At 41.9% G+C, this 13,928-nt stretch overlaps 1 protein-coding gene across 1 annotated transcript in view; it reads left to right on the top strand.

Annotated features, from left to right (window-relative positions):
* brinp1 (bone morphogenetic protein/retinoic acid inducible neural-specific 1) overlaps positions 1 to 13,928 on the top strand; it is a 140,005-nt gene that overhangs the window by 112,862 nt on the left and 13,215 nt on the right. The window lies entirely within an intron of this gene.

Genomic DNA, 13,928 nt, shown 5'->3' with positions numbered 1-13,928 from the left:
TTATTATGCAGCTATTTTTGTGTAAATATATGCTGATTGTTAGGAGATTAGTCATCTATGTATCTGTCTGTCTGTCTGTCTGTCTGTCACATTTGTGACGATTCAAAACCTCAACACAAATGGACGGTCATGTGCGGTACTGCACATCTGAGCACAGTACAGTTAGTTGTCATTTGTCCGTGTCAAGCTAAAGCTCCAAATGCAAAATCCCCCCAAGCTGTCACTGTGGGTTGCAGTTGAGATAAAGCACACTACCCTGCAGGCCGGCCACGCCGAACCACCAGCTTTCAGTTGAAGCTCACAGCGGACGGGACCCCTGAGATTTCAAAGGTCAGCTTAGAGCTACAGGGGCCATCACTGCCACTATGAAGCAGGGGTTAGGGTTGGGACTGGGGCTGTCATCACGTTGCAATATTATGCTAGCTCCGGTGAATGTCCTGCAAAACACTGTCCCGGCCACAGAGGGGGGCTGACCATGAGTTAGGGTCCAGAGATAGATCATTGTCCAGACACAGCATGTCGCTGAGAAGGGGTTGGGATGGGGAAGATGAACTGTGCCAAGTGCACTCAGATCTCCTGTGCTCGCATTTCCTATCCACCTCTATGCTATCTTTTTTCTCTATCGCAGTTCTTTCCTTCTGAAGTCTTTCTCCTGGAAACTCTCCTCTCACTACCTTTATCCATCTTTCACTCACCCCATTAGTCTTTGCGGCCTATTTCTCCGCGGTTCTTTCTTGCTCTTCATTCTCTCTCACTCTCATTTCTTTATCTACCCTCCACTGAGCCGTTCTATGGTTGCTGCAGGATGCAGTCAACTGTACCATAACGTTACGGAGAATTGGCCACCTCGCAGCAGAATTGGATAGATACTGTACTAGCTTCCCTCCTGAGAAATTTCAGGAGGGCATGTGGCATTTGCAGGTCATACATCATGATCTAACTTCCATGGTAGAGGTATCTGAAGTACTAAAAATAAAGCTTTCAAATGTAGCCCTTCATTATCGGAAGTTTTAACTACTTAAACCCTATATATTTCGTTGACCGGGGTCCCCTAGCAGTCTGTACTTGATCCCCTCCTTTTTTCCACCTACACTCTTTGCCGAAAATAGCCTCTACAAGCTCCTATTTTCACTGGATGTTTACAACATGCCCAGAATAGGGATGCAAGGGTATGTGGTTAACAATAGCTGGCCATGTCAACCAAAATAAGCAGTGCATGTTTGTTGAGTTTTGGAGAGAAGGCCACAGCAATGTTTTGGAACCAAACACAAAAGTTTCTAAAACCTTAATCTAGTGCAGACAATTTTAATTGCTCCTGAATTAAATAAGGAAATGGATTTGTTTGTATTAGTATGCAGCACCACACAGGCTAGTTCAAGGATGCAGTAATAGCGAGCCCACTCCATTTCTTTCTTTTAATTAAACTTTTATTTGCACTTATTTCCTCTTTATTCGCCTTTGAGTCACAAAGCTCTAGCTACCTTCACGCGTACATCTAGTAAATGGAAACCTTCTCCCACAGGAAGCTGCGGGGGGTAGTTGCGTTTCTATGACATCCAGTTCAACCCTTCGCATTTGTGGTCATGCGATTATAATTTGGGGTTGATTGGATGTAGCGTTCATGATGAGTTTTTTGTACAAAATAGTCCTCACCCACAAAATGTTTAAGCCAATTACAGGCAAACGGTATGGGATATCAAAAAGCTGTTTGACGCTCATTGTTACATGACTCCAGAGATCATGTGGACCTATACGTAATTTGGTGAAGATTGGTAAATGAATTAATGAATATTTCTGCAACAAACAATGACATTTGTCACATTTGTACTGGCCATGTTGTACAACCCAGTGTCAGGGGTCCCCAGGGGCCACATGTGATCGAGGGGCACCGTTGCTCCGATCACCACCAAATTTGGCACAAACACTGTTCAGGGGTCTGGCATGAGAATAGTCACACCAAGGGTCATGTTGTACAACCCAGCTTACTGCTGCCAGGGGCCCTCAGGGGCCACACGTTGTCAAGGTGCATCGTTGCTCCGATCCGAACCAAACTTGGCACACACGCTGTTCAGGGGTCTGGCATGAGAATAGTCACACCAAAAACCCCAAATTGCACACATATGAGTCACTGCAGCAGTGTTACAGCGGCGTTTAACACTTCAAATGACAATAACTCAGTGACCATTGCTCTGATCAGCGCAAATAGGACTAGATGTGAAGGCTGCGTAGTGGCCATCTAGTTTCCAAAATGTTCACTAATACAAGTTGCACACTCCTCTCACTAAAATACAGCTGCTCCATGAAATACTGTTTTAACTCGACCACAAACACGCAATCATGAAGTCAATTACAGTAACTGCCATCTGTAGTGCATACTTGACCTGAAAGTCAAGATGTACTAGTGAAACTAAATGAAGATGAAACTTGTGACTAGCTCTTTGTTCTGCCTTTATGGAACAATACACAGTCTAATAATGGCATGACTTCCCTGTGCAATTGAAAAGGCTTTCAGACAGATACAGCAGCTAAATTAATGATTGCCATCTGGCTAAGTGGCTTGATTCCCCTACACACTATAATCTCACAGTAGAAGCTGAATACGTAGACATATAAGGTCTGGGGCACAACTATTAAAAAGGTTAAGAAGTGTCCCCTAACACATTAAAGATGTGTGTGACAGACATGACCTGACCAACCATGGACCAACCACAGACTGCTGTTACAACCTCACCTTTTCGCTTGCAAAACCCAGACATGCTGACTTTGTACGACAGTGGAACGTAAAGCTACTCTACATAATATGTAGGGAAGCTTTACATATGTAGTCAGTCAAATATGAATAGCTTACATCTAAAACATTTAAATGAAAACTACTACTTACTGTAATGCGACAGTGCTACGAAAGCTTGGCTGTGATTGGTGTAGCAGCGTCAGCTGTGTTGTGTGGTTCACTTTATGAGCTGTATGATAAGTGACATGGACGGTCTACTGTTGTGGGGATAGAGATACAGACAATCCCTGTTCTATACGGCTAGCCCTTTCAGCGCCACATCATAAAAGACAAGTTCTATTTTTAGATTAGAAAAAGTAGAAAGTAAATAGCTTGCATTGCCGAGTATTGCCAAGACAGTGCTTAGCTACAGTGAGATGGCAGGCCCCACAACATGCATATTTCCAATGATTTGCATAGTGATGTAAAGATATAAATATAAAAACAAACATGACCTTTTTGTATGTGTAACAAGTTCAACATTTTTATCATCTGAGCTATCATTGCAAAAATGTGCATTACGAACAAGGATATTCATATAAAAAGAAGGAATTGAAAAAATCCCAAAAATGTAACACATCCAAAATTCAAAATCAATGGAGGACAATGTATTAAATTTGTTTTAATTGGCACACAACAATAAACGAAAGCTTGTGCTTTTCGGCTATGAGCCTTCATCAGAGCAAGGATATTCTCTGTGGTGCTAGGCATATAAATGCAATATTTAGAAATAAGTTCTAACCATTTCTATTTAGCATGCGGTCCTTGGGTATAGTGGAAGGAAGCTCCTAGCTCTGCACACCATCCTAAAATCTGCCATGGTTTGCTAAGTTTCTTTAGTTGACACAGAAACTAGCTGTGAATGTCACTAACTAATCAGCCGTCTGTGTATGTGTGTGTGCTAAAAGTTTCAAGTTACCACATTGCTCAAACTGTAATTTACATATGGACCACCATAATGGGTCACTCTTTGTCACAAATACTGTTCTTACGGGTACATCACCAACTCAGATGTTCAGGGAAGTACAGTATGGAGACGTTCTCCCTCTCTCGCAAAAGAATGTAAAAAAGTTGTCCATTGTGACAATTTATGCACGAAAAGCAGTCTGTACGGTATAGTCAGAGACATGCTTCCAAGATGAGTTATCCATAACAAGGTTTTGAGTGGAGGGGATCTTTTACAGTTGTAAATAATCAGGGACAAACTGTGGATAAGATACATATAGGCCTATGCACATAATGCAGTATAAAACATGACCAGCATGTGTAGTGTAATACGAAGAGCATATGGCCCTGGTTGAGCAGCAAGGCACTGTGTGGCAGTGTGCCGTACGTTTGCATGCTGAGGTACTTGGAAACTCTATTGATTCACAAGCACTGTTAAAGATATGTTGGATGACTGCCTGCTGCCCTGACTGACATGAATTTGCTGTCTGATGCCCCCGGCTATGCCACGGAGATACAAAAACAGAAAAGAAATATATACTGAGTATATACTGTGTATATATATATATATATATATATATATATATATATATATATATTCATTTTAGTATGGGTACATTCCTTCCTTGAACATTTTAGGCAGTCGAGGGAAATGTTTTTCCCTCTTTTTCTGTCTGGTCTGCTTTTTGTGAGCTGGTGTGGCTGTGAGTCACAGATAACACAGTGTGGATATAACAATCGGCCTCAGATATCCCCTTTTCTTCCGTTCACTTAGATTTAGAGTGGAATACTGGCGAAAATCTGACATGAAGGGAGTTACCTATCAAAGCTACTCCTAAACTCACTTCTCTTCTCTCCCACAGTCAAAATTGATAAGTAAAATATTAAGTAAACCAGCCAATACCTTCTGGCTGGCTTCTTTGGGCATTCTCTAGGTATTTAAATGATATTGTTAAAGGGAAACGTTGGCAATTTTCAATCTATTTTCAACCTAAATCCTATTGTACTGATGTAAGGAGATAATAGTGTGGCAAAAGCGGGAACGGAATGCTTTTTGCAACGTCAACATTTCACAGGGAAATACTCAGAGGACATAGGGTTACATAACAACAATGGGATTTTTAAATATCTACTGTAGGTAGATGTTGTTTAAGTTACAAAAGCTTAGTTACTGCGGAAGACCATCTATCTTTGTGCAATTGCCAATGTCCAGCTCATTAGTGACAATTAAGTACTAGAGGTTACAATGATGTGTTGTCAGCAGCTACTGGCTATGGTCCTACGGTCATGAAGTCATTGATCTTGGTCAGAAGAACCTAACAATCTATGTCTGTGTAGTCTCTGGTATCATTAATATATCAGTATTAACTATTAATATATCAGTATATCAGTAAATACAAACTTGCATTTTCCAGAAATCACTTAGCCTGATTTAATAACATAAATTGCAAGTATGCAGCAAATTATGCAAATTCCAGCACTCGGCCGGCCGACCAATGGTGTACATTCATCAGTCAGTGACTCAGTCAAGTCAGTGACTCATTCAGTCAGTCACATCACGTTTATAGGGCTGGCTGGCCATGCTGTTGCGGTCCAGCCAAAAAAAGAATTATATAGTTTTAGTACAAGCTTACCGGAATAATATACGATGGGTTCGGGAATTCATAGGAACATAGTGTGACATGACACCTGGCACCATAACACCTGAATTTCTCCATAGGGATCAATTAAATTCTCTGTCTGTCCGTCTAACTATCTACTAGCTATGCAACAAAACTACATTGTCCTATGGCTGACCACAATACAGTTGAACAACAATAAGTCCAATTGACTAACTACTTTTAGGAAATCTTTTCTATAATTGGTATTTAAGCACACTTTCTTTTCTCCCTCATTAATTTGTTGTTTATTTATCTATTTGTCTCCTCTCCAAGCTGAAGCTTAGTAACCCAAGGATATTGGTTTGGCCTGATGCTCACTTTGTGTCTCCACTGGGATCTATAAATAAAACCAGCCTATTGAGGAGAGTGAGAATTAAATGAAGGAGGGAATTAACGAGTGAGTGTTAAATAGCCAGGTCTTTCATCATTTAGTCATGTGAAAGCTCTCATCTGCTTACGGGGAGCTGGAGAAACAATGCTCTCCATTCAATACTCGTATGATGCATCTTTACTTTCTACCATCCACTGTCTTATTGATTTTTTTTTCTTCAGATGGGTGACACAACACACATTTCACCTGTCCAATGCTGTTAGATCTGATCACCAAGGGAGAGAGCAAGGGAGGCTGCATTTTAAGAGCATCCGAACAGGGCTAAAAGGAAGGACAAAAACAAAGAGCTAGGCCCTGCCTGCAGAAGTCGACAAACCATTATACTGCATGGACCCAATCACCTCCAATATGGCTGTCATAAATTAGCTCGAAAACAAAAGCAAAGTAATTTGCTTTTGTTTTCCCCTACCCCCACCCCCATCCTTTCTCTCTCCTCTCTCTCCACCTTCCTGGAGCTCTCCATGAGCCTATCTGGGAAGATTTATGAATATGTTAGAATAGCCTGAGCCAACAGTTTTCAAAGTGGTGAAGTGAAAATAAATTAAACTGGCCCTGTAGGCAAGTCGTGCGGAGAGTGATGAATTAGATACTCATTGCTCTGTTGCTCGATGCCTGTCCCTCTTTTCAGCTGAAAATGCTGTAAACATTATGGGGAAAACAAACAGACATACAAATCAATTAAGTTGTTTTTGATGACAGACTTGTTGAGAAATTGATTTGTTGACCAAAGTCTATCAGTAAACATGATGTCCTTGGTTACCATGAAATAATTTACTTCAGGAAAAACTTTGATGCAAAACATGAAGAGCAAACGATGATGAGCACAATTATTATTATTATTATATAACACTATTTATTTATCTCTCTCTTGCTCTGTCAATTTAATTTCCTCTGTACACAGAAACACAAAGGCTGGCTGACCTAATAACCTTCATTCTCTCTTGTTTTAACCATCAGAAACCCCAACACACTACACACACACAAACTACTAAGACATATTTTACAGCTGATACGCAGTAAAATCATCAGAATTAATTTAACCATTTATAACGCTCTCAGATTTAAATGACTATTTAAACAAGTACTATTAGTACTATTCAAACAAATGTCACTGGGACAGGCTGCTGCCATCTCACTGGTGGATGACATACAGTAGAAATTGCACTGCCTTTTGTCCACGCATTAGACAATAGCAACCTTTTCACTCATGAAAGCATGCTTCCATGGGCCCATAACCGATAATACTAAAAAATTTCAAGATGGATTGCTGAGCACATTTCTTCACCTCTCCATAGCACACTGAGCCCCTGGTACCTGATTAAATCTCTTGCTGTTGACCCAGAGGTCAGCTTTCAATTGGAAGTGGTCAATCAAGAGTGAGTTTCCACTTGGGCCAGCAGAACCATAAATCTACTTTTTCATCCACCTCCCCTCAGCAGCTTCAGGAGGCTGTCTCCTCGAGCACACAGTTTTCCACACAGCCAAAGATGCCCCTCGTCCCCTTCTGTAAGAGATGCAATTGATTGGAAGCTTTTCCTTGTTTTCTTCATCTTCATCTTTGACGTTTTCTTTTATTTTTTTATACTTCTGTTTTGACAGCAGAATATTAGCTTGGAACTACCTTTTTACAAGCACTCTGTCACCCATGGGGTTTTAAGTGGCTCTTAAAAGCTTGGATATTTATGTCTCTCAGCAGGTTGGTTCAAATCACAACAGCTCCCGTTTGTGTGCTGACCTGCTCTTAAATGCCTGCAACAGCATTACTTGATTTATCAACAGATTAGTTTTTTCTTGTTGTTGTTGTTGTTATTATACACAATAGCATTAAATACAAGGGCGGAAATGAATTGGAACATTTTAATGTTATTGTGATGCTATAAAACATCTCACTTTTGTGGTTATAAATTGAAATGTGGAAATTCAGAATCTTGACACTTTCAGGGCAGTGGTATCTGTTTGTAGCAGAAATGGAAATATCAAAGCCTGTCATCACACCTCTCTTCCCCCTCTCTGCTACTTGTAAAACATGTGACATTTTGCCAGAGCCAGGTGTGTGTGTGTGTGTGTGTGTGTGTGTGTGTGTGTGTGTGTGTGTGTGTGTGTGTGTGTGTGTGTGTGTGTGTGCGTGCGTGCGTGCGTGCGTGCGTGCGTGCGTGCGTGCGTGCGTGCGTGCGTGCGTGCGTGCGTGCGTGCGTGCGTGCGTGCGTGCGTGCGTGCGTGCGTGCGTGCGTGCGTGCGTGCGTGCGCGTGGGGGCCTGTGTGTGTGTGTGTGTGTGAATACAAACAGAACATCTCACCAGCCGAGGCCCTGGTACTACCGCTGTGCGGGGACACATGGCAGAGCGCATCCAACAGCAATCTGCCACGTGGCTGAACAGCTTGAGCACTGCGACTGAACCACACAAACAGCCAACAACAAGCACGTCTCCAATTACACTCTGAAGCCCTATTCTTACGCGACAGGTTTTCAATGCGGGGGCCGTAGCCCCCATGGGATGTGGCAGGGGCCACCATGGGGGGAAATTGGAAAGGAGAGGAAAATTAAAAAAATCATAAATGTTTTTTTTTTTGCTCCTTGGGAACCCCTGACTTACAATTATATACAACTTAAGATTTTGTAAAACATGAAACATGAAAGCATCAAGCTACTAGTCAGACCACACACTCAATGTATACTGCCAATACTATAATAGCAATTAGAAAGACTTAAAATGAAACATTGGAAAACCTTTATTGGCGATTAATCAATAGTGCCATTGTCCCTGCAGTGATCTTGTGCTGGCACAGGGAAGAGAAGCGGAGAAAAAAAGTAATCAGTGCTTCAGCATTGCCCTGACTCACCCTGTGTGTCTGTGTCCAGTGTTCAGCACAATTGGCAATAGCTCAGCTACCACGGACAGCTCATCTAGCTCAGCACCACGGACAGCTCATCTAGCTCTCCATACTGCCTGCCTACCTCAATCCACCAATTGCTGCAACATGCAATTTCGGCCATACCCTTTTTCAGGAGGCGGGCGCAGCAAGCCATGAATGCCAGGGCAATTTATATATGTAATTTTCTGCTTTTATAGTGATTACCGCCTTGCTTCTTGTTATTTTTGCTATATGCAGTGTGGGTTATTTCCAACCCCACCGCCTGTACAGTGATAATGTACACAATCTCATCACCAAGTTCCTCCAACACCACCCAGGTACAGATTGCTAAAAAGCGTACATTACAGACACGTATATGCAGTCAGTACGTAGGTGTGTTCCAGGAAATGGGTTTCGACACTATTGTTTTTCTGTTGCAAGTATGTGCATGCATACGCATGTTTCCGCATTCATAAACGTCCAATGAAATCCATCTGGGTGCTCAACATACCCAGGAACGCTTTCAGAGAGAAAGCGTTTTTGTGCTTCCCTTGCAAAATGGAATCAGTGATTTAATTTGGGGTATTTGGGAATAATAGCTATATTAAGTCAGTGTGCTGTACAGTTATACCTGTTCATTACTACTTAAATGAGGTTGTAGATCAAACAAAATAATCTAGGCTTGGCAGTCCCGTTTCACGGCGCAGGAAGGCTGCTGGCTTGTGCCACGCTGACAACACTGAGGATAATCTACTCAGAACAGACGTAGAAATGCTCAAGCCATTTAAATGCTAAGTAAGGCACACCCAGAACTATATATAAAAAAAAGCTGTCACATTTTAAGAGCTGAGGAAGGCTATATGGTGCAATGTGTTATTTCTCTGACAGAGCTTTTGGCTTGAACACACACCCTCACGGACCAGAAGAGATGGAAAGGGAATGACTAGCTACATTAGCCGCACTTTTACTATACAGTTCATTCTGCAAGATGTGCCCTCATGTGAACTGAGGCAACACTTCAAGTCTTAAAACCTTGTGCCCCTTTGATAACAAGGGATACGGAGGGCAGGCTGCACAGGTTTGCAATGAGGAGAAACAGGCAGATTTACATTTTTAGAGGTCTGTGGTGTTTTATCCTGGCTGCAACAGTAACCTCTGATGGTAATTTAATGCCCCCATTGAAGTAATGCACTTTATTGCACCAGTGGATTAAGTAATGATTATTTTGTGAATTTGCGGCCACACAATGGTCAATTAATCTTTAATGAAACTGTAGCTTATGAGGCGGAGTGTGACATCACAATGAGTAGGCGACTGCTTGCCAAGGCAGTTACAAGCCTCGGTTGCGGCCTCCACTCCCCATCTATCACACTGTAAAAATAGAACGCTCTCAGGAAAAGAAACGAAGCGAAACGACAAAGTCACAGACGCGGGGCCACCATTTTTAGCATTCATGGAAGTGTGTGAGGGCCTATATATGCAATGGACGTGAAGGAAATATCTCAGCCTCTGATGTATGCAATCAGATTAACTGCCATTTTGAGGTGCTATTTATTTAGAGCAAGCCAGGCAGATGGGTTGCAGGGAATTATGTGCACTGGCAGAGCATGAAGTTGGAGGTTATCAAATGGCTGCGTAGGAACTGCAATATTCACCTTCCATTTCATCAGCGGCTCTTTAGGGATACTCAGTTTACTGTAACTCCCAAGTGTGCTGGGTTGCTGCTCCAACGTCGAATGTTTCTCTACTGGAAAAATATCTCTGTTTCACAGCCATATGGCCCAATCATTCTCAATTTTACCAAATTGAAACGCTCCAAGCCAGAAACTGAATTTGTCAGTGCATTTTTAGCCCGAGGTCTCAAGCCTCTCTCTCACTCACGTATCTCAGTGCATTTTCAATGCACTAACAATTGTTGATAGTCTGGATGCAGTTTTTTACTTTGTCTTGTTACAGAGTGGAGTGGTAAGATACGAAATGTCAAATATTTGATTACGGCTTCAAATTGTCGCTCTCGGGCAGGAACCTTGTATCTCCATATTTCATTTTTTCTACATTTTAAATAAACATGGCTGATTTCATACTTTGTCATATGACAATGTCACCCAAAAGCAGCAGATATAGCCGACCTACGAGCTCACAACGCGTCGCGATGCGACACGTTGTGATCTTGTAGATCTGCCTTTTTTTATGTTAAAAAAATGTATGCCCAAAATGGCTATACGCCAGGTTGAAAGTAGTCTGTCTGTGGGTTTTATAAATATTTAACCAATGAAAATTATTAAGAGCTTGTGACGAAATAACTACATTGGGTCAACTGGAACACAGTCCCTTTTTGTCGTCCATTTCCTGAACACTAACCGTTCTGGACATACAAGGTTTCCACCCCGACAGCGATGAAATGTTTGAGTAAGGCTACACTGCAGGTAATTGGGGTGAATAGGAGACATGAAGGAACAGGGATAAAAACTGTGATTGAAGAAGGGAATGAGAGCAAAAAGGATGAGTGGCATGAATGGGGGACCACGAGGATGAGTGAGGGAATAGGAACAGGACTGAGGGTGATGAAGTGAGACAGAAGAAGAAGTGAGAGAAATAAATAGAGGAATGGAGAGAGGGAATCGGGGAGCGGTGCACACACACACACACACACACACATAGAGAGCTAGAGACAGATAGAGGAGGAAGGGAGAGAATGAAATCGAGAGAGAGAGAGAGAGAGAGAGAGAGAGAGAGAGAGAGAGAGAGAGAGAGAGAGAGAGAGAGAGAGAGAGAGAGAGACTGATAGTGCTGAGCAGTGTGTCAGTCAGTGTATCCAATGGCTCCTCCTGCAGTCTCCTGGCACAAGCCCTGTAATATCAGAAAAGTGTGTGTGTGTGTGTGTGTGCGTGTCCTCGCGTGCGTGCGTGCGTGGGAGGGGGGGGTCTGCTGAGAGAGGCGGGGGGACAGGGGGAGGTGCCGAGGCACTCGGTGTTATTGTGCACCGGGCCGCTGGCACCGGCACTGTCAGTGAGCGGCGTCGATCCGTGAACTCGCCATCTGGATTCTCCCACAAATCACATTAAAGTTTCAGGCCCAGGAATACATCAAGCTAAATGAATATTGGCTCCGGGGGCCGCAGACAGGCCTGATGGAGAAAAAGCCCCGCGCAACCTAACTCTTTTGTGGTCAGATATGAGCCATCCATCCCTTCTACTCCCCTCCCTCGCCTCAGTCCCCTCTATCGCTGATGGGCATGTAGTTCTGATGAGGGGGACAGGGGGGGAGAGAGAAGACTGATCTCTAGGAAGGTGGATACAAGGCAAGGTTACGCACTAAGCAGTAGAAAAGTCAGCATACCAACATAATTAAAGTGCAATGAAGCGGCGGAAAAGCACAGCGATACATTCTCTGCGCTGTAGTAACAACCCACACCGTGGCAACGCTGAGATTCAATACACTTATGGTCATCGTGTTATTTAGTGAGTGAGCTGTTGATCTTGCAGGCCGAACTAGATACCCAAGATGTTGGGTTATTCTCTTCATCTGGACGATGAACTGCGGTAATTTCTCCTTTGAGACTGGGTTTCATTTATGATAACAGAATTTCATGTTTCGTGTTTTTAAACACCCAACCAGTTTTCAGTTCAGTATTAAATTTTCTCCAATTTTGACCATACCCGTCGGTAATAAATAAATAATAATAAATAAATAATAATAATAAATAACGGAAATAGTAGATGCACAAGCTCACTACGCAATGCGTGTAGATTGATTTCCGCTATTTGTCATGTGACACAGTATATATAGATTTTAAGTGGTATCAAGCAGTGGTTCTCAATCAATGTTTTATTTCTTTCCCCATTTGGTTCGGTACCCCTGATTTTCCGGAGTTTCCCTGATTTCTGAATCTGAGTAGGCCTACCCCTTTTACCTGATGACAATATTTTGCTTAGAAAACTGCTGGAGAAAACCATAGTTAGCCTATGATGCTATCAATGAATAATAACCCACCTTTTCAAGAATTTTACAACATTACAAAGAAATGGAGTAAAAGAGTTGCAATTAGTGCCGCCTGAGTGAATAAATGTATTCCAAGATCCAGTTTGATATATGTTCAGATAATGTGAGAAATAAATATAGCTTTCTATTCAATAGCAGTTGTGCTAGTCAAGTTGATTTACTTTGGTTTAACACTTTACAGATCAGCAGATTCACACAAAGTTTGTGAATTGTTTTTTCATTAAACGTAATGGGAAAACAAATTCTTCCATATTCCACTTTCTTTCACATACCCCATGTAGTACCTCCACACACCCCTAGGGGTGCACTTATCACACCGTTGAGCATCACAGAAATACAACTGGATACTAATACTGAGCCATATTCATTGTGCTAAATTTAAGGATTACTTCCTTCTTCATTTCAACATTATCATGATAATTTTACTGAAATGGATGCCTATTTTCATATTTGAGTACCATTACCGATGCATGTGAGGAACAAAACAATAATACAATCATGTTTTCATTACTGTTCTGGATTTTGGTTGCATTTTCTCTTCCAAGGTTGGATTTGTGCTTAAGTAAAAAAGTATATATATATATATATATATATATATATATATATATATATATATATATATATTTATTAAGAAAATCCTCCCCAGGATGCTGTTTCAGAGTAGAAGGCAAAATCTATTAAGTTCTTTTCCAATCCAATAGCTTGTAGTGCCAGGGATTTATTTTTTTCTGGCCAGGACTGTGGAGAAAAGGGCTTTGCACTTAGCTGTCAGGGCTTCAATTCTATGAGATCCCGTGGGTGAGATATGGATGGACTAGAAATCTGAAAAGTATAAATACAGTGTCATGTGTAAGTGCAATGGCTGAACTGCAATCTAGATTGCAACACGAGTGGGGCTTTTATTGTGTGATTAGTGATTGCCATAGTGATACTGAAGTAATTACTTATTAGCGACACAGATAGGCAGGTACATGCACACAAGCACGCACTCACACACACACACACACACACACACACACACACACACACACACACACACACACACACACACACACACACACACACACACACACACACACACACACACACACACTTACAGATATCGATATGAAACATTGCATCTCCAAATTTCAACTTTTTAAGTTTTTTTTCACATCAGTAATGAAAAGTATTGACAAGAGCTACAGTGACCATAGACTCGCACAAATATGTTTGTGCATATACTGTAAACATGCACTCACAAAACAAACCACACACGTTGCCACAAGGGAACACATGCCCGGTGTTAAATAAGCCAAGACACAGG

This window comes from Gymnoscopelus braueri (genome assembly GCF_963280865.1).
Source record: "Gymnoscopelus braueri genome assembly, chromosome: 22".
Classification (NCBI taxonomy): Eukaryota; Metazoa; Chordata; class Actinopteri; order Myctophiformes; family Myctophidae; genus Gymnoscopelus; species Gymnoscopelus braueri.
Note: the sequence above shows the minus strand (reverse complement) of the source record. Positions and strands in the feature narration are given on the sequence as shown.